Consider the following 14,115-nt stretch of genomic DNA (forward strand, 5'->3'; position numbering starts at 1 on the left):
GCAGTTTTTACTGGTTGCCATTGTTGGTGTTGAGGTTCAAGGGGCGGATCCTAATCGCCCTACGTAAAGGGGAAAATGTAATTGTTAAAGTATAGATAGGATTCGGAAATACAAATAGTTTTCTTTATTCACACACAACAGCTATACATATATATTACACTCTGAAGACCTCAACAACCTTCTTGCACGCACGCTTGTTGTCAACCGACTCCTCTAGATTCTTCTAACCGTTTTCCAACCGCCTTTTGTCTCAACTCTGACCTGGACACCCCCTGACGCTTACACACACATTCACATGTACGCTGTAAATGTATCATCTTCCTAACAGTAATGTTGGGCCATGTGCAAAGGTCAAGTCGAAACCTAACGGTCCGCTGTCAGAAGGTATGGAATGACGTGGATTTGGGTATGATCGTTGTCACAACAGCCGTGTCGTTCGTGAAAGTTAGTATTTTGTTGTTGGTAGTTATTCGTAATCCAGTGAAATTGAATAGTTTCAAAATTGAAGTAGGCGCGAAAATTAGAGTATTATGATGGTGCAAGTCGAAAGGGCCTGATTTCCTATACAAAAATAAGTCGAGGATGAAGTGACAATTTTTGACACAAGACTTGGTTTTCCAGAAAATCGGTTATGAAATTCCACTTGACTCCCTACTTTTTAGGTATACGCGTACCTATATGAGGGAACTTCACAATCCGTTGTTTGGGAAACGAAGCCAGGAAAAATTTTATATATCTATATGCACGTCAGAAAATACCATTTGTCCTCATATACATGTAAGTTTTCTTAAATATTTAGTCTGTTCGATAACATGAAATAACAAAACTGATTACCTCAGCCAACGTTCATACCGCGTTGAAAATACTCGTTCTCGTCCGATCACGAAAGTCAAGCAGCGCTGGGCACGGTTAGTACTTAGATGGGTGACCGCTTGGGAACTCCGTGTGGCGTTGGCTCTTTTTACTTTTTTCAACACTTAGCCAATCGAACAATCAGATTTAATGTTTTTAATGTTGACTATATCTTTTTATACTTTTAATTTGATGTTTTGTGTAAACAATATGAGAAACCGTTAAACAAAATCATTACCGCAAAATATAACTGACCATTTAAATAATTTTTGGACTTCTCTATTTTTCAAGTATTAGTGAATATTAGCCCTTACTTAGAAAAATGCACGATGGACAGCGTATAGGTTGGCCTGTGCGCACACAAAATCCGATTAAGAATTGCTCTCTGCAGAAATCCTTTACATGCAAGAATGTACTTTCTTCCAAAAATACATTAGAATTATATTCCTCTTAGATCCATCGTCAGTGCCATAATTTCTCACATCCAAAATATTCTCGCGAGCTTCGATGTCATTGTGTCACTATTCTCAAGAGCGCTTATTCTCGATACCTTCGACATCGTCAAATACCTCCCACACTTTTCATCCGACCTAGTGGACACTGCCTCACCAGTCCACATTTCTCGGTAAACGATAAATTTTACGAACAAACATCAGGAACAGTTATAGGCCCGTATGTATCGCCCATCGTAGACAATATCTGGATGGAATATTTTGAAACGCAGACCCTCAGAGAGACCTGTAAGAGGCCAACAATATAGTACAAATATGCAGATGATTGTTTTGTTGTCTGGCCACATGGACGAGACGAACTATACCTATTCCTAAACAGAAACAAACTTATATTATTATCAACAAAGTAATAATAATAAAAATGAGCTAAAGAAGAATAAAATTTGGATTGATACTAACATTGAAGAAATGAAAAAATTTTAGAATTTCTTGCCAGAATAGTAAAAAAATTAGAAAAATTCTACTATTGGTCTAATCACCCATTATTATGTATATCTATTTCCGGGAACGTAATTTAAAAAAATAGATCCCAACAATTATGGGAGTATTAGCATTTTGATAATAATGAGTATTGTCACAAAAGGCAAAATAAGAAAAAACAGTGGAATATCACAATGTTAAAAAACTAATACTCCAAAAGCGAAGTCTATAGAATCTCGTTAAAAATGCATTCTGGTATAAACATGGAATTTAATAAAAAATTTGATAACCATGATACCCACAATATGGTTGAATATATAAATAAAAGAAACAAAAAAGGGAGAAGATTAAACGCCCCTAACCCTAATCGTAATCTGAACTCGACAAATATATATTTCTTCATCATTGGAGAATATTTCCAAGGCTATTTTATAACTTTAACAATAATAGATGTAAACTTTCAAGATACGAAGGCAGCGAAAGATATTCAAATTAACAGAAAAAACATCCGTTTAAAATATTTTAACAAGAAACTGTCTGATAAATTAGGAAGCGTGAACAATGCAAGCCATTGTTTCTGTAAAAATAGTATCAGTATATTCAGTATATATTGATATATAAACATTGGAATGACGGGAAGAAACCATTTCTCTACGCTTTATAAAAACAGCGAAACAAAGTCACACGAACGTGAGAGCGGCCGATAAGCGATGACTCACGAAATTATACGTGGTGCGGCCGTCAATGTGTTGATTCAATTAGGAGTGATTATCATCTATGTATTCAGTTTGGATTCGCTTTAGAATTAGGTTAGGCTAAGGTTTCTGATTAAGTCTCTGCAAGGCGACCGGTAACGCTTCCCTGAAATAATAAGGAATTATAAAAATTATAAAAATATTAGAAGAATGTAATTAAATGATTGAATGATGAATTTGTTGAAAATGACAACGTGAGTTCGTGCTCGCTATCCATATGCAGATGCGTTAGTTACAAGAAATAGTAACCAGAAGATAGTTCTAGTTACATTCGATAGATTTAATCGATAGGTTTAAGATGTTCTTTTGTTTTTATCTCTAGTGTTACGCCGCGAAAGACATCTGCACTCCATCCCGCGCGGCTTGACAGCCAACGGTCTACGTGCCGTCCTTCGAACCCTCCATAGGCCCAAGGATCCACCATAAACTTGAAATCCTAACTGCATTGTTCGAACATATGGTTAAGTCTATCTGTTTGCCCGAAAAGACTTTCTAATCCTAGAAGTGTTTTCGGCTAGTTTTTAGAAAGCTCCATGGGTTTATTACGCGCTCTTAAGAATTACGGAGAAAGCGGGTAATGATCTAACGCAAAAAGCGGAGATGTACCTAACGGAAAAGCTGGATTTTCCCACAAACAATGAACCACGTTGGTAGAAGGCTTCTTCCTCCTATCTTCATTCTCAACATTGGTCATAACCAATCGGCATCGCGGATCGTTGCCCTCACTTTCCTAACTAAAAATGTGAGCGACGAATCCGCGTTCTTCAGAGTTCCTACGGCTTTCACAGTTTCTACGGCTCATACTGTTCCTACTGTTTCGACTGCTCCTACTTCTTCTAAGGCTTCTACGCCATCAGGAGTGTCAACTCCACCGGTTCTCATAACCAACGAACAGTCTATTTCATACAGTCAAGGTCTAGTCATTCGGTCAGTCAAAGTCAACATATACATGGATTCTCTCATCCACGAATAATCCTTTTCTTCGACACCTGTATCTTAATCAACGGCGTTACTAATGTGTGTGATTGTGCAAAGTGTTGGAAATATACATTTTATACATAGTAACCGAAATAAGGGTATCGAACCATTCGTGGTGTCGATTATTACAATTATAACGAGAATTTACGACTCCCGTTGACGCGTTTTCTAGCGACCGCGTCTCCCCGCGATAGCTCGAATTTACACCTAATCCATGTAAGAATGTGCAATAAAGGTTTTGCGGCTCAGAACAGTGTGATAGATTTATCCAAAGAATAAAATAATAGCTATTGTGATCCTACCTCTGAATAAAGAAATAACAACAGAATTAAATATACATAATTGATGTTATTTTGCCAAATAGAATTATTGTTACCATTCACGCAAGAGTTACTGACTGCCTCGTGACGGTTGGGTTGAAAAAACTGACCAAAATCCAATAGACTGACAGAAATCTAATACAGTGATGATAAGATAAACGTCCAGCAGCCAGCGATCAATACTGAAACGTACTTGTCAATGGTCGTCTACTTTATTCACAAGGAACATGTGTGTATCAAGGTACATGAAAATAAGGTGCGACGCCATGATAATGATAATAGAGGAGAGGAAACGAGAGTGCTCATATCCGTATTTGTAGTTGTTTCACAGTACAGGTGCTGCACCATGCGCCCAAATACTGAATTTAATTAACATTAGTATATCATACAGGAACCGATAAAATTAGAGATCTACCCTGTTTGGTCGAAATTTAGCATATAGAAGAACGTATGTATCTAAGTTTAAAGTTGGGAATCTGCTCTGTGTGTTCGCACACTACCGTAAACAAGAAAATATTGAGTTTCACACTACAAGAATTCTAATTGTATTCTATTTAATTACACGGTTCTACGAAAAAATCTACTCTTCTATCCGCTATAGACAAGTATAAGAACGACAAAATCATGCAATAAGGAAACTAATTGTAAGTTGCTTAAGAAAGGGGAATTAATTGTTTACTATATTTTTTAACGGTAACACTTATAAAGCAGGGTTAGAAATAGTAGAAAATGTCAGAACATAATAATTTATTAACAACAGATAAAGAAAATAAATAAATTTATGTCGTCGAGGAAATGCCAACTGCTCATCGCCCTTCTTCTCGACTCTTGAAATCTGCATTCTTTCTTGATGTCTTCTCGGACGCGGATCTTCCTCGGCTTTAACAGAAAGCTCTTCTTTGGATGCTCCTAGAATCATTGAAGGAACTAATTCTCCAGAAAGTGTGGTATTCGGAGCACGATTGTTTCGTAGGTTGGCTTCATAGTAATCCTTTTGCCTCGCGAATAAGAGTTTTCGCGGTCATCGGTAAACCGAACCCTCGCCTTCTGGGACGAAGCGTCCTCTTCTTGGGCGATGATTTTTGTCGGGATTCAGGCTCTTTTTCTTAATTCGTCTTCCTCTTCTCGTACGAATATATTATATCATCCAAAAAGGAAATAATGGATGCACAACATTTTCCGTTTTATATTATCTTATCGAATTACATATAATTCATTTTGTTTTATCAAGATAAAGATCACAAAAGATTAGGTTTCATGTTTGTATGCATCGTATAATATGCATCGTTGTAAAAGACGTGTCTGTAAAAAAACACACTTTTCGGACATTCTAAACTACTATGCATCTAGAAGAAATAAAACTGGAAGAGTAAGACATTGTATTATTTTCAAAAGTATTCACTAATATTTACTTTTGGAATAACAGAACACGATTATACATAGAGCGAGTAACTTTAATATTCGGATACCACAAAATTTTAAGTTTGTTCCACTATAATTTTGTTTACAACAGAAAAGAACCATGCATGGTCACATATATTAGGTCATCCCATAAGTTCGTGCCGACTCTTGTGTGTATACATTTCATGTGTCGATTCATAAACATACGGCGATAAGGGACCAATGCACTTGAGCTTAACTGATCGAGAACAGGCTAGAGCAGATTTTCGTGGGTATAAATAAGGTCGTAATATAGTGAACACAGTGACTTCTAACAGTAAAAAATCATGAGTGAAATGCGTATCCATTTTCGACATCTCATGTAATATGAATTTCGGAAAGGAAGTTCTGTAACAATTGCCACGAAAAACATATGTGCTGTTTACGGAGAAAATGCGCTTTCATCTCGCACCTGTAGGAAGTGGTTCCAATGTTTTAGAGCTGGGAATTTCTGTTTGGAAAACGAGGAACGCTTCGGGCGTCCTCCTCGGACAGATGAAGATAAAATTCGGGATCTTGTTGGAAAATCACGAAGTTTGACAGTTCAAGAGATGTCAAGTGTTCTGAAAATACCTAAGACAACGATTCATAGGCGTTTAACCGACCAGGTTTAGTGAATAGGAACAACGTTATCTTCCATCACGACAACGCTAGACTGCATGTCGTAGCGAAAAGCGTTACAAAAAAATTGTCTGAATTTAATTGGGAAATTTTACCATATCCCCCATATTTCCCAGACATTGCCCCATTTGATTACCACCTGTTCAGAGCATTACAACACTTTTTAGTAGGTAAAAAATTTGAAAATATAGACATTCTCAAAAATAGCTTAGAAAATTATTTTAAAGAAAAACAAGAGAACTTTTATCGAGACGGAATAATGGCCCTACCAGAAAAATGGGAAGAAATTGTACAACGAGAGGGGGATTACATTTTTTCATGAAACTGAAAGGTATGTAAACAATCTTAACATATATAACCGCTCGAAAGACTGCACGAACTTATGGGATGACCTAATACAATGTATACTTTCCCGCAGGAGCAAGGAATCTGGTAAGTCCCTGGGATGATCCTATCCGAGTGGTTTGAAAAGGTTCTGGTATTATGTTCTGCAGTAAGGCATTCCTAGCCTATTCAGTTCCTTTTATGGCTACGTTTTGTCCAAAATTTTGATAGTTCTGTATGTTAGCGAGTGGATGACAGATTGTTTCTGGGATGCGTGATGGTATCTGTTGGTGCAGGTCGGTTTTCTATAGACTTCGTGTCGTAGTATGTTGTTGGGCTTCTTGCAAACGAGGACAACGAAGAAAGTTAGCTTTCCGCTTTGTTCGACTTTTATAGTGAATTTGATATTTGCATGTTGTGCGTTCAGTTAGTTATTTAGTTAGTTTAGGAATAGGTATAGTTCGTCTCGTCCATGTGGCCAGATAACAAAACAATCATCTGCGATTTGTACTATATTGTTGGCCTCTTACAGGTCTCTCTGAGGGTCTGCGTTTCAAAATATTCCATCCAGATATTGTCGACGATAGGCGATACACACGGGCCTATAGCTGTTCCTGATGTTTGTTCGTAAAATTTATCGTTCACCGAAAAATGTGGACTGGTGAGGCAGTGTCCACTAGGTCGGATGAAAAGTGTGAGAGGTATTCACGATGTCGAAGGTATCGAGAATAAGCGCTCTTGAGAATAGTGACACAATGACATCGAAGCTCGCGAGAATATTTTGGATGTGAGAAATTATGGCACTGACGATGGATCTAAGAGGAATATAATTCTAATGTATTTTTGGTAGAAAGTACATTCTTGCATGTAAGGGATTTCTGCAGAGAGCAATTCTTAATCGGATTTTGTGCGCGCACAGGCCAACCCATACGCTGTCCATCGTGCATTTTTCTAAGTAAGGACTAATATTCACTAATACTTGAAAAATAGAGAAGTCCAAAAATTATTTAAATGGTCAGTTATATTTTGCGGTAATGATTTTGTTTAACGATTTCACATATTGTTTATAAAAAACATCAAATTAAAAGTATAAAAAGATATAGTCAAAATTAAAAACATTAAATCTGATTGTTCGATTGGCTAAGTGTTGAGAAAAGTAAAAAGAGCCAACGCCACACGGAATTCCCAAGCGGTCACCCATCTAAGGTACTAACCGTGCCCAGCGCTGCTTGACTTTCGTGATCGGACGAGAACGAGTATTTTCAACGCGGTATTTCTTTTTAACTTTGTTTATTAATTTCAGGATTTTTACATATTTGTTTTTACATGGTTTTTTTTCCAGAATAAACGCTGAATTCTAATTGTAGGGTGGTACAGGCAAAAGTACCAATACGCGACGGTACGACGTAGCCATGCATTATTACATTTTTTTTTACGCCTATTATAGTTAGTTAAATTTAAGCCGCTGTTGCGCTGAGCTTATGTGCGATGTTTTAATTTATGTCCTGAAAGCCTGGACGCAAAAACAGGACAGTTCGCTAGCCTATTAGGGGAGGGATGGGAGGGGATGGACTTAGAGGGGAGGGGAGGGGTGTTCTGTGGGATTAGTATAGTATTCGTATATCTATTTACATATTTACATATTTACACTTAATTCAGTGGGCGTTGCCGTTTTGTGGTTCTTTATCTTGTTGTTTTTTGTTATGGGTTCCGTATCCACCAATATTTTTTTGTGTTTTTTCTGTGTTTGTCTTCTGTATCCTTTTGGGGGAGGGCCATGTTGTATCTCCACCTAGTGTCTGTAGTACGGCGATCTAGGTTTTCCTCGTATTGAATAGATTTCATTCCTATTTTCCTTTGCATATGATAAATTATGGGTATGTTGTTTTGGTCTTGGAGATAGTTTCTTTCGTCTAGGTATAGAAAGGCTTCGGGGGGGATGTAGCCTGTTAACAGAGTGTTTTTGAAGTATGCGTCGTTTGGGTATAAGCAGCCGAAGATTAGGCTGTTTTCTTTGATCTTCGCGGCTTGCGAAAAGTGATTTCTCGTTAGTTTTAGGATGTCACAGTCGATGCGGTGGATGTTGGCTAAGTCGTATATTTTTTTGTTTTTTACGTATTTTCTGTATCCGCTGTGTTCAGATCTGTAAATGCTCAGGCAAGCTCTGATGCATTTTCTTTCAAATATGCGAATTTTTTCCATTATTGACGCTGGTATGTTGTACCATATTGGACAGCCGTAGGTTATAATGGGTCTTATTAGCGTTTGGTAGCACATGATTTTTACTTTGCTATCGAGAAGTCTGGAATAAAACAGCCTTTTTGTATTCCAAAAAGCTTTGCTGGCTTTGGAGAGTTGGATTTCGATGTGTTGCTTGTAGTTTAATTTTTCATCTATATTTACTCCTATGTATTTTACGCAATTTTTGTGTGGTATGAGGTTCTCTTCGTTTGCTTTTTCTTTTAGGCGGAATTTCCTGACTTGTTCCCTTTCTGCTGGGCCGATTTTGCTTGTCATGGGTCTGAATAGAATGGTTTCGCATTTGCTTGCATTAATTTTTAGTTTCCATGTATGATAGTAATCGCTGATTTTGTTAAAGAGTTCTTGCAGTTCTGTTCTTATCGTTTTGGTTTTGCGGCCTGTTACGTAGATGATTAGGTCATCCGCGAAGGCTATGGAGCGTTTATGTGTGGATGTGTTGAGGTTAAAGAGGTTTAGTAAGTCGTTATTGTAGATGCTGAAGAGTAGCGGGGAATTTACTGTTCCTTGTTGCAGGCCGTTCTCTATGGAGAATTCTTTGCTTGAAGTGTGCGAGCCGTCGGTCATTATAAAAGTTTTGTTTGTTATCATGTCCCAGACTATTTTGATTAGGTATTCAGGGAAGTTCTTTTTAATCATTTTATAAATGAGCCCTGGGATCCAGACTGTGTCGAAGGCTTTTTCGATGTCTATTAGGCAGGCGGCTACTCGTTGATTTGCGTTAAGTGCCCAGCAGATATCCGACGTAAGTTTGTTTATTGCGTGGATTGTGGAGTGTTTGAGGCGGAAGCCGAATTGGTTTTCCGGGATTACCTTATTTGTTGAGCAGAAGGCTGCTAGGGGGTTGTTTATGATCATTTCGTATACTTTGCTTATGTTGGGGAGGAGGCTTATGGGTCGTAGGTTTGCAGGTGATGAACCGTCTTTATTTTTTTTGTAATGGCTATGAGTTTGGCTTTTTTCCATTTTTTGGGGAAGTACGTGTTGTTTAGTGCGTTATTAAACAGTACTGTGTAGTACCATTTTATTTTGTTTGGTAGGGGTTTGAGTGAGATGTTTGGGATGCCATCGAAGCCAGCGGATTTTTTGTTGTTTAGCGTGGAGAAGATTGTACTTAGTTGATTGAAGTTTGTAAAGTAGTTTATTTCTGGGTCGGGCTGTTTGGGGTCGTCCGATGTGTTTTCGTTTGAGAATGTGCAGACTGTTTTGTTTAGCGCTATGTCTTGTTTTATTTTATTTTTTAGTTTGTTTGTTTCGGCGATGATAATTCTGTTTAATTGTTCTCGGCCCATGTATTCGTTTTGTGTGTGAGTTTTGGCGAAGTGGGTGCCGATAATGTCTAGTTTTTCCGTTGTTTTTGATATTATGAAGTTGCCCTCGGTGTCTTTGTTGGTGTTGTGTATCTCGATGCCTGCTTCTTGGATGAGGGAGACTTTTTCTGGAGGCAGTTTGGGGGGCGGGATGGAGTTTTGTTCCTTTGGTCTGAAAATTTGATTTATCTGCGGGAACATGCTAGCAGAGTCTTTTTTGGAGATATTTTTTATTTTATTTGTCCAGTATTGATTTATAGAGTTTGCGAATTCTTATTTTAGTTGTGATTTTATTTCGTGTAGCAGGTACTTTAGGAATTCTATGTCTTCTCTTTTGTCGTAAGAGTAGTTGTGTCTTAGGTTGTTTAATTTAGATAGTATGTAGCTTTTATCTCGTTGTAGTTTTTTTATTTTATAGTTTATATATGGCTCGCAGGAGTCTTTTTTTTTAAATGTCGGTACGGATTCTTGTAGGGCGATTTGTATATGTTTTTCTATTTCGTCTATGAACGAGTCGATTTGTCTGTCTGTTAGGTTGACATTGTTGTAGATTTTTAGGTCGCAGTTCTGTTCGAGCAGGTTTTGGAACTTTTTCCAGTCTCTCTTTTTGTAGTTGTACCTGGGTGTTTCGGTCTGCGTTTCGAGTGTTAGGTAGTCGGATGTGTTTTTGCTTATCTGAAATACTATGGCGTTATGGTCGCTGTCGTAGTCTATGGTTTTGAGAGTGTTATTTGGTCGTAAGTTTTGGAATTTTATTCGGGCGTCTGCTAGGCATATGTCTAGGTAGGAGCGTCCTTTTGGGTAAGAGGGTAGCTCGGAGCCATAGAGGTTTGTTTTGTAGAAAATACTTTTAATGTCTAGCCAGGTTCTGACGGAGTTTCCTCTCGTGTCTGTTTATTTCGTTTTTCCAGCTGGTATGTTTGGCGTTAAGGTCACCGGCTATTATATGGTAGTTTTCCTGTTTGTCGAGCTGTAAAAGTTGGAAGAGATTGTCGAATTCGTCGTTAAATTGTTTCTGGTTTCCGTAGGCTGCGTAGGCTGCGGAGATAAATAAGTTTTCCTTATTGTTTATTTTTATTTTTATGATCGTCGTCTCTAGGATTTTGAAGTTTGTTATTTTGTCGTTTTGGATTATTTTGAACTTCAGGGGGTTTTTTATGAGGATTGCCGTTCCTCCTCCTTGGGTAGCGTTTGGTCTGTCGTGTCTTATTATGGAGTAGTTTTTGTATTGCACTTTATGTCTATAGTTCAGTTTGGTTTCTGAGATAAGTACTATGTCGGGGGTTTCTTCCTTAATTAGTGTTAGCATGCTGTATCTTTTTTGGTTTGAGATTAGTGAGTTGGCGTTTATTGAAATGATTTTCAGATGTTTAACTTTTATCTGGTTTATTTTTTGCTGTGATTGGTGGACGGGTGGGTTTTGGCTAATCTTCGTCTATATTTTCGATGATGTTGAAGATGGAATCGATTCTTTCTTCCTGTGTATTTAGTGCTTTTTTTATTTCGTTTAGTTGTGTTTGTTGGTCGCTTAGAGCTTTTAGAATGCTTTTTTTGAAGTCTTCAATGACATTTATTATGCTTATTTGGGGTGAGTCTATCGTTGGGTTGGGGTTTTGTTTGACTTGTGCCGCTATGTTTGTCACTTGTGGGCTTGTCTCGTTTATACTTGTTTTTTGTTTTACTATGTCCGCGAACTTTAGCTCGGGGACGTACTTACGGCTTATTTTGGCGATTCTTTCGGTTTTTGCTGTTTTTGCTTTGGTGATTTTTTCATTAATCTTTTTACGTAATTCGGCGAGTTTTGGGCATCCTTTGTATGATGCAGGATGTCTGTAGTTTTTGCAGTTTACGCAGTAGATTTTTTCTTTGCTTACTGCTGCTTCTTTTTTTATTTTCCACTCGCCTGGCCCGTGCGGTTCAGTGCATTTTACACAGCGATAGTTTAGGTTACAGTTTTGTGCTGTGTGGCCTACTCGCTGGCATTTGTAGCACTGTGTGATATCGTTTTTTTTAATTTTTTCCCATGCTATTTTCAGATAGTTAAGTCTGTTTATTTTTAGTAGGTTCCCAATGTTGCTATCGGGGGATACTTGAATTATATAGATTGGGAGCAATGTGTTGTTCTCCCTTGATTTTCTTGTTGTGAATCGAGTCACTTTGGTGAAGTTAACTTCTTCTATTTTCAGGGCTTTTAGGTCTTCTAGAATTTCTGCTTCTGTGTAGCTGTTTCCTAGCCCTTTTAGCAGGTACGTGTGAGGTTTTTGGGATTTTGGGGTATATGTGTAATAGGCCGTGTTGGCTGCGGTCAGTATTTTTTTTGCTTTCGCGTGGTCATTTAGGTTTTGAAGATAAAGCACGTGCTTACCTGCACGGATTCTTTTAATATGGAAATTCCTGATTTTGAGGGAATTTTCCATGAGTGCTATTGTGTCTTTCGGGTCTTGTAATGTTATGTTGATGGGGGGCGGCCTGGCCCCTTTTGCCGATGTGGGGGGGTCTGCCTGGTCTTCAGCGGGGTGGCTGGGTGGCAGGCCCTTATGCGTTTGGTTTTTCAGTCATGTTGAAGGTTGTGGTGTTGTTTTTTTCGGCGGAGCGGCGGGGGGGGGGGGGTGCTTGTTCGGGCGGTATAGCTTTTGCTCGTGGTTATTGGTGACGTGTCCAGGGGAATGGGCTGTCTGGTTGCCTTCTTCCTTAATACGTCGTTTTTTTTTTTTAATGTTTTCGATAATGGTTCCATGCGGTTGCGGTATGCAGGGGTCTTGAGCTTGAAGGGCTTCGAATCTGTTCTTTTAATGTGATTGCCATTGGTTGAGGTTGTGGGCTTCTTTTTTGTTTCATATTTTCGTTTTTTTCGTCGTGCTCTTCTTGTGAATCGCTTTCTTCTCCTTTTAAATTTTCTTGTTTTGAGTTTATTTTGTTCCTGGTTACCAGGTTTGGAGGCGGATTGAGTTTCCGCTTCTTTTGTGCAGCAGTTCTTATGCTGCTATCTTTAATTATTTGTTGTTTTTCTATCTTTCTTTTGATTCCTTTTTTGTCAAGCTTATGGCGGATTCCGCCTCCTTGGTTTCGATTTCATTCCCTTCTTCTTCTATTTTTATATTGTTTGTAGAGTGGTTGATGTGATCACTAATTTTTCACTGTTTAGCACTCTTTTTGTTTTTCTTTTTTTTTTGCTCTCTCACTGTCTACTGTGCACTGTATAGCTTGCCGCGCTCACTGTTAGGGCCTACGCCTGTTTATCCCTTAGGGCCGAGAGGTCCGACCTGCTCGGAGGATCACGGTCAACTGATTTCAACGCGGTATGAACGTTGGCTGAGGTAATCAGTTTTGTTATTTCATGTTATCGAATAGACTAAATATTTAAGAAAACATACATGTATATATGAGGATAAATGGTATTTTCAGACGTGCGTACAGATATATAAAATTTTTCCTGGCTTCGTTTCCCAAACAATGGATTGTGAAGTTCCGTCATGTAGGTACGCGTATACTTAAAAAGTAGCGAGTCAAATGGACGGAACTTCATAACTGATTTTCTGGAAAACCAAGTCTTGTGTCAGAAATTGTCACTTCATCCTCGACTTATTTTTGTATAGGAAATCAGGCCTTTTCGACTTGCGTAATACTATATAACGTGATACTATATAACGTAGTACTATATAACGTAATGCTGCTCGCTGCACAGGATTATGGAAATAAAGGACAACGTGGTACAATTTGCAAAGCATTGGCCGATATAGTCTCTTATATTCCGGAATCTATAAAAACTGTGACCGAAAGGACGATATTTTCAAATGGAATGCAACGCCTTGATAATTTTGAAACACCGCGGTACTCTAATTGATATTGAAATTCAAAGAAAAATGATCGCTATGTACTCTATTTACAAAACAATCTCGATTCTCAAACTTTCCGCCAGGCAATGTGTACTTCAGCAATTCTTTTTAATAGCATCCTCAAAGCGATGTTGAATAATACATAAGTCCAATTATCGCCATCGAAGATTTTCGCTATTTCATTCCCAGGCTCTCGAATTCATATCCAAACACTCGTTAAACTTCCAAACTTTCATCCATAAAGATTTAATGAACGCGAACTCTAAACAACTCCTGCTGTGACCTTTGACGCGCTACACTTCCCATAGGGCGCGCGGCTATTTACTACCGTACAAGAAACCATGAACAAAAGTCGCACGCGTCATTATGGCGCGCCAGAAGCTATTCGTTGCCCGGTGTTTCGCATAGTTTTCATTTTTCGGAGATAATGGCAGTACCGAACGCCCCTGAAGAACACCAGGTACCGAATCAGCAGGATGATAAATGTC

The 14,115-nt window shown here is 38.4% G+C and overlaps 1 non-coding gene across 1 annotated transcript; it reads left to right on the forward strand.

Annotated features, from left to right (window-relative positions):
- The first annotated feature begins 838 nt into the window (after window positions 1-838).
- LOC126926752 (5S ribosomal RNA) lies at window positions 839-957 on the forward strand. The gene has a single exon (XR_007714843.1). It is a non-coding gene; the product is annotated as a 5S ribosomal RNA (ribosomal RNA).
- Window positions 958-14,115: the final 13,158 nt, after the last annotated feature.

Source organism: Bombus affinis, chromosome 18 (assembly GCF_024516045.1).
Source record: "Bombus affinis isolate iyBomAffi1 chromosome 18, iyBomAffi1.2, whole genome shotgun sequence".
In the NCBI taxonomy this organism is placed as follows: domain Eukaryota; kingdom Metazoa; phylum Arthropoda; class Insecta; order Hymenoptera; family Apidae; genus Bombus; species Bombus affinis.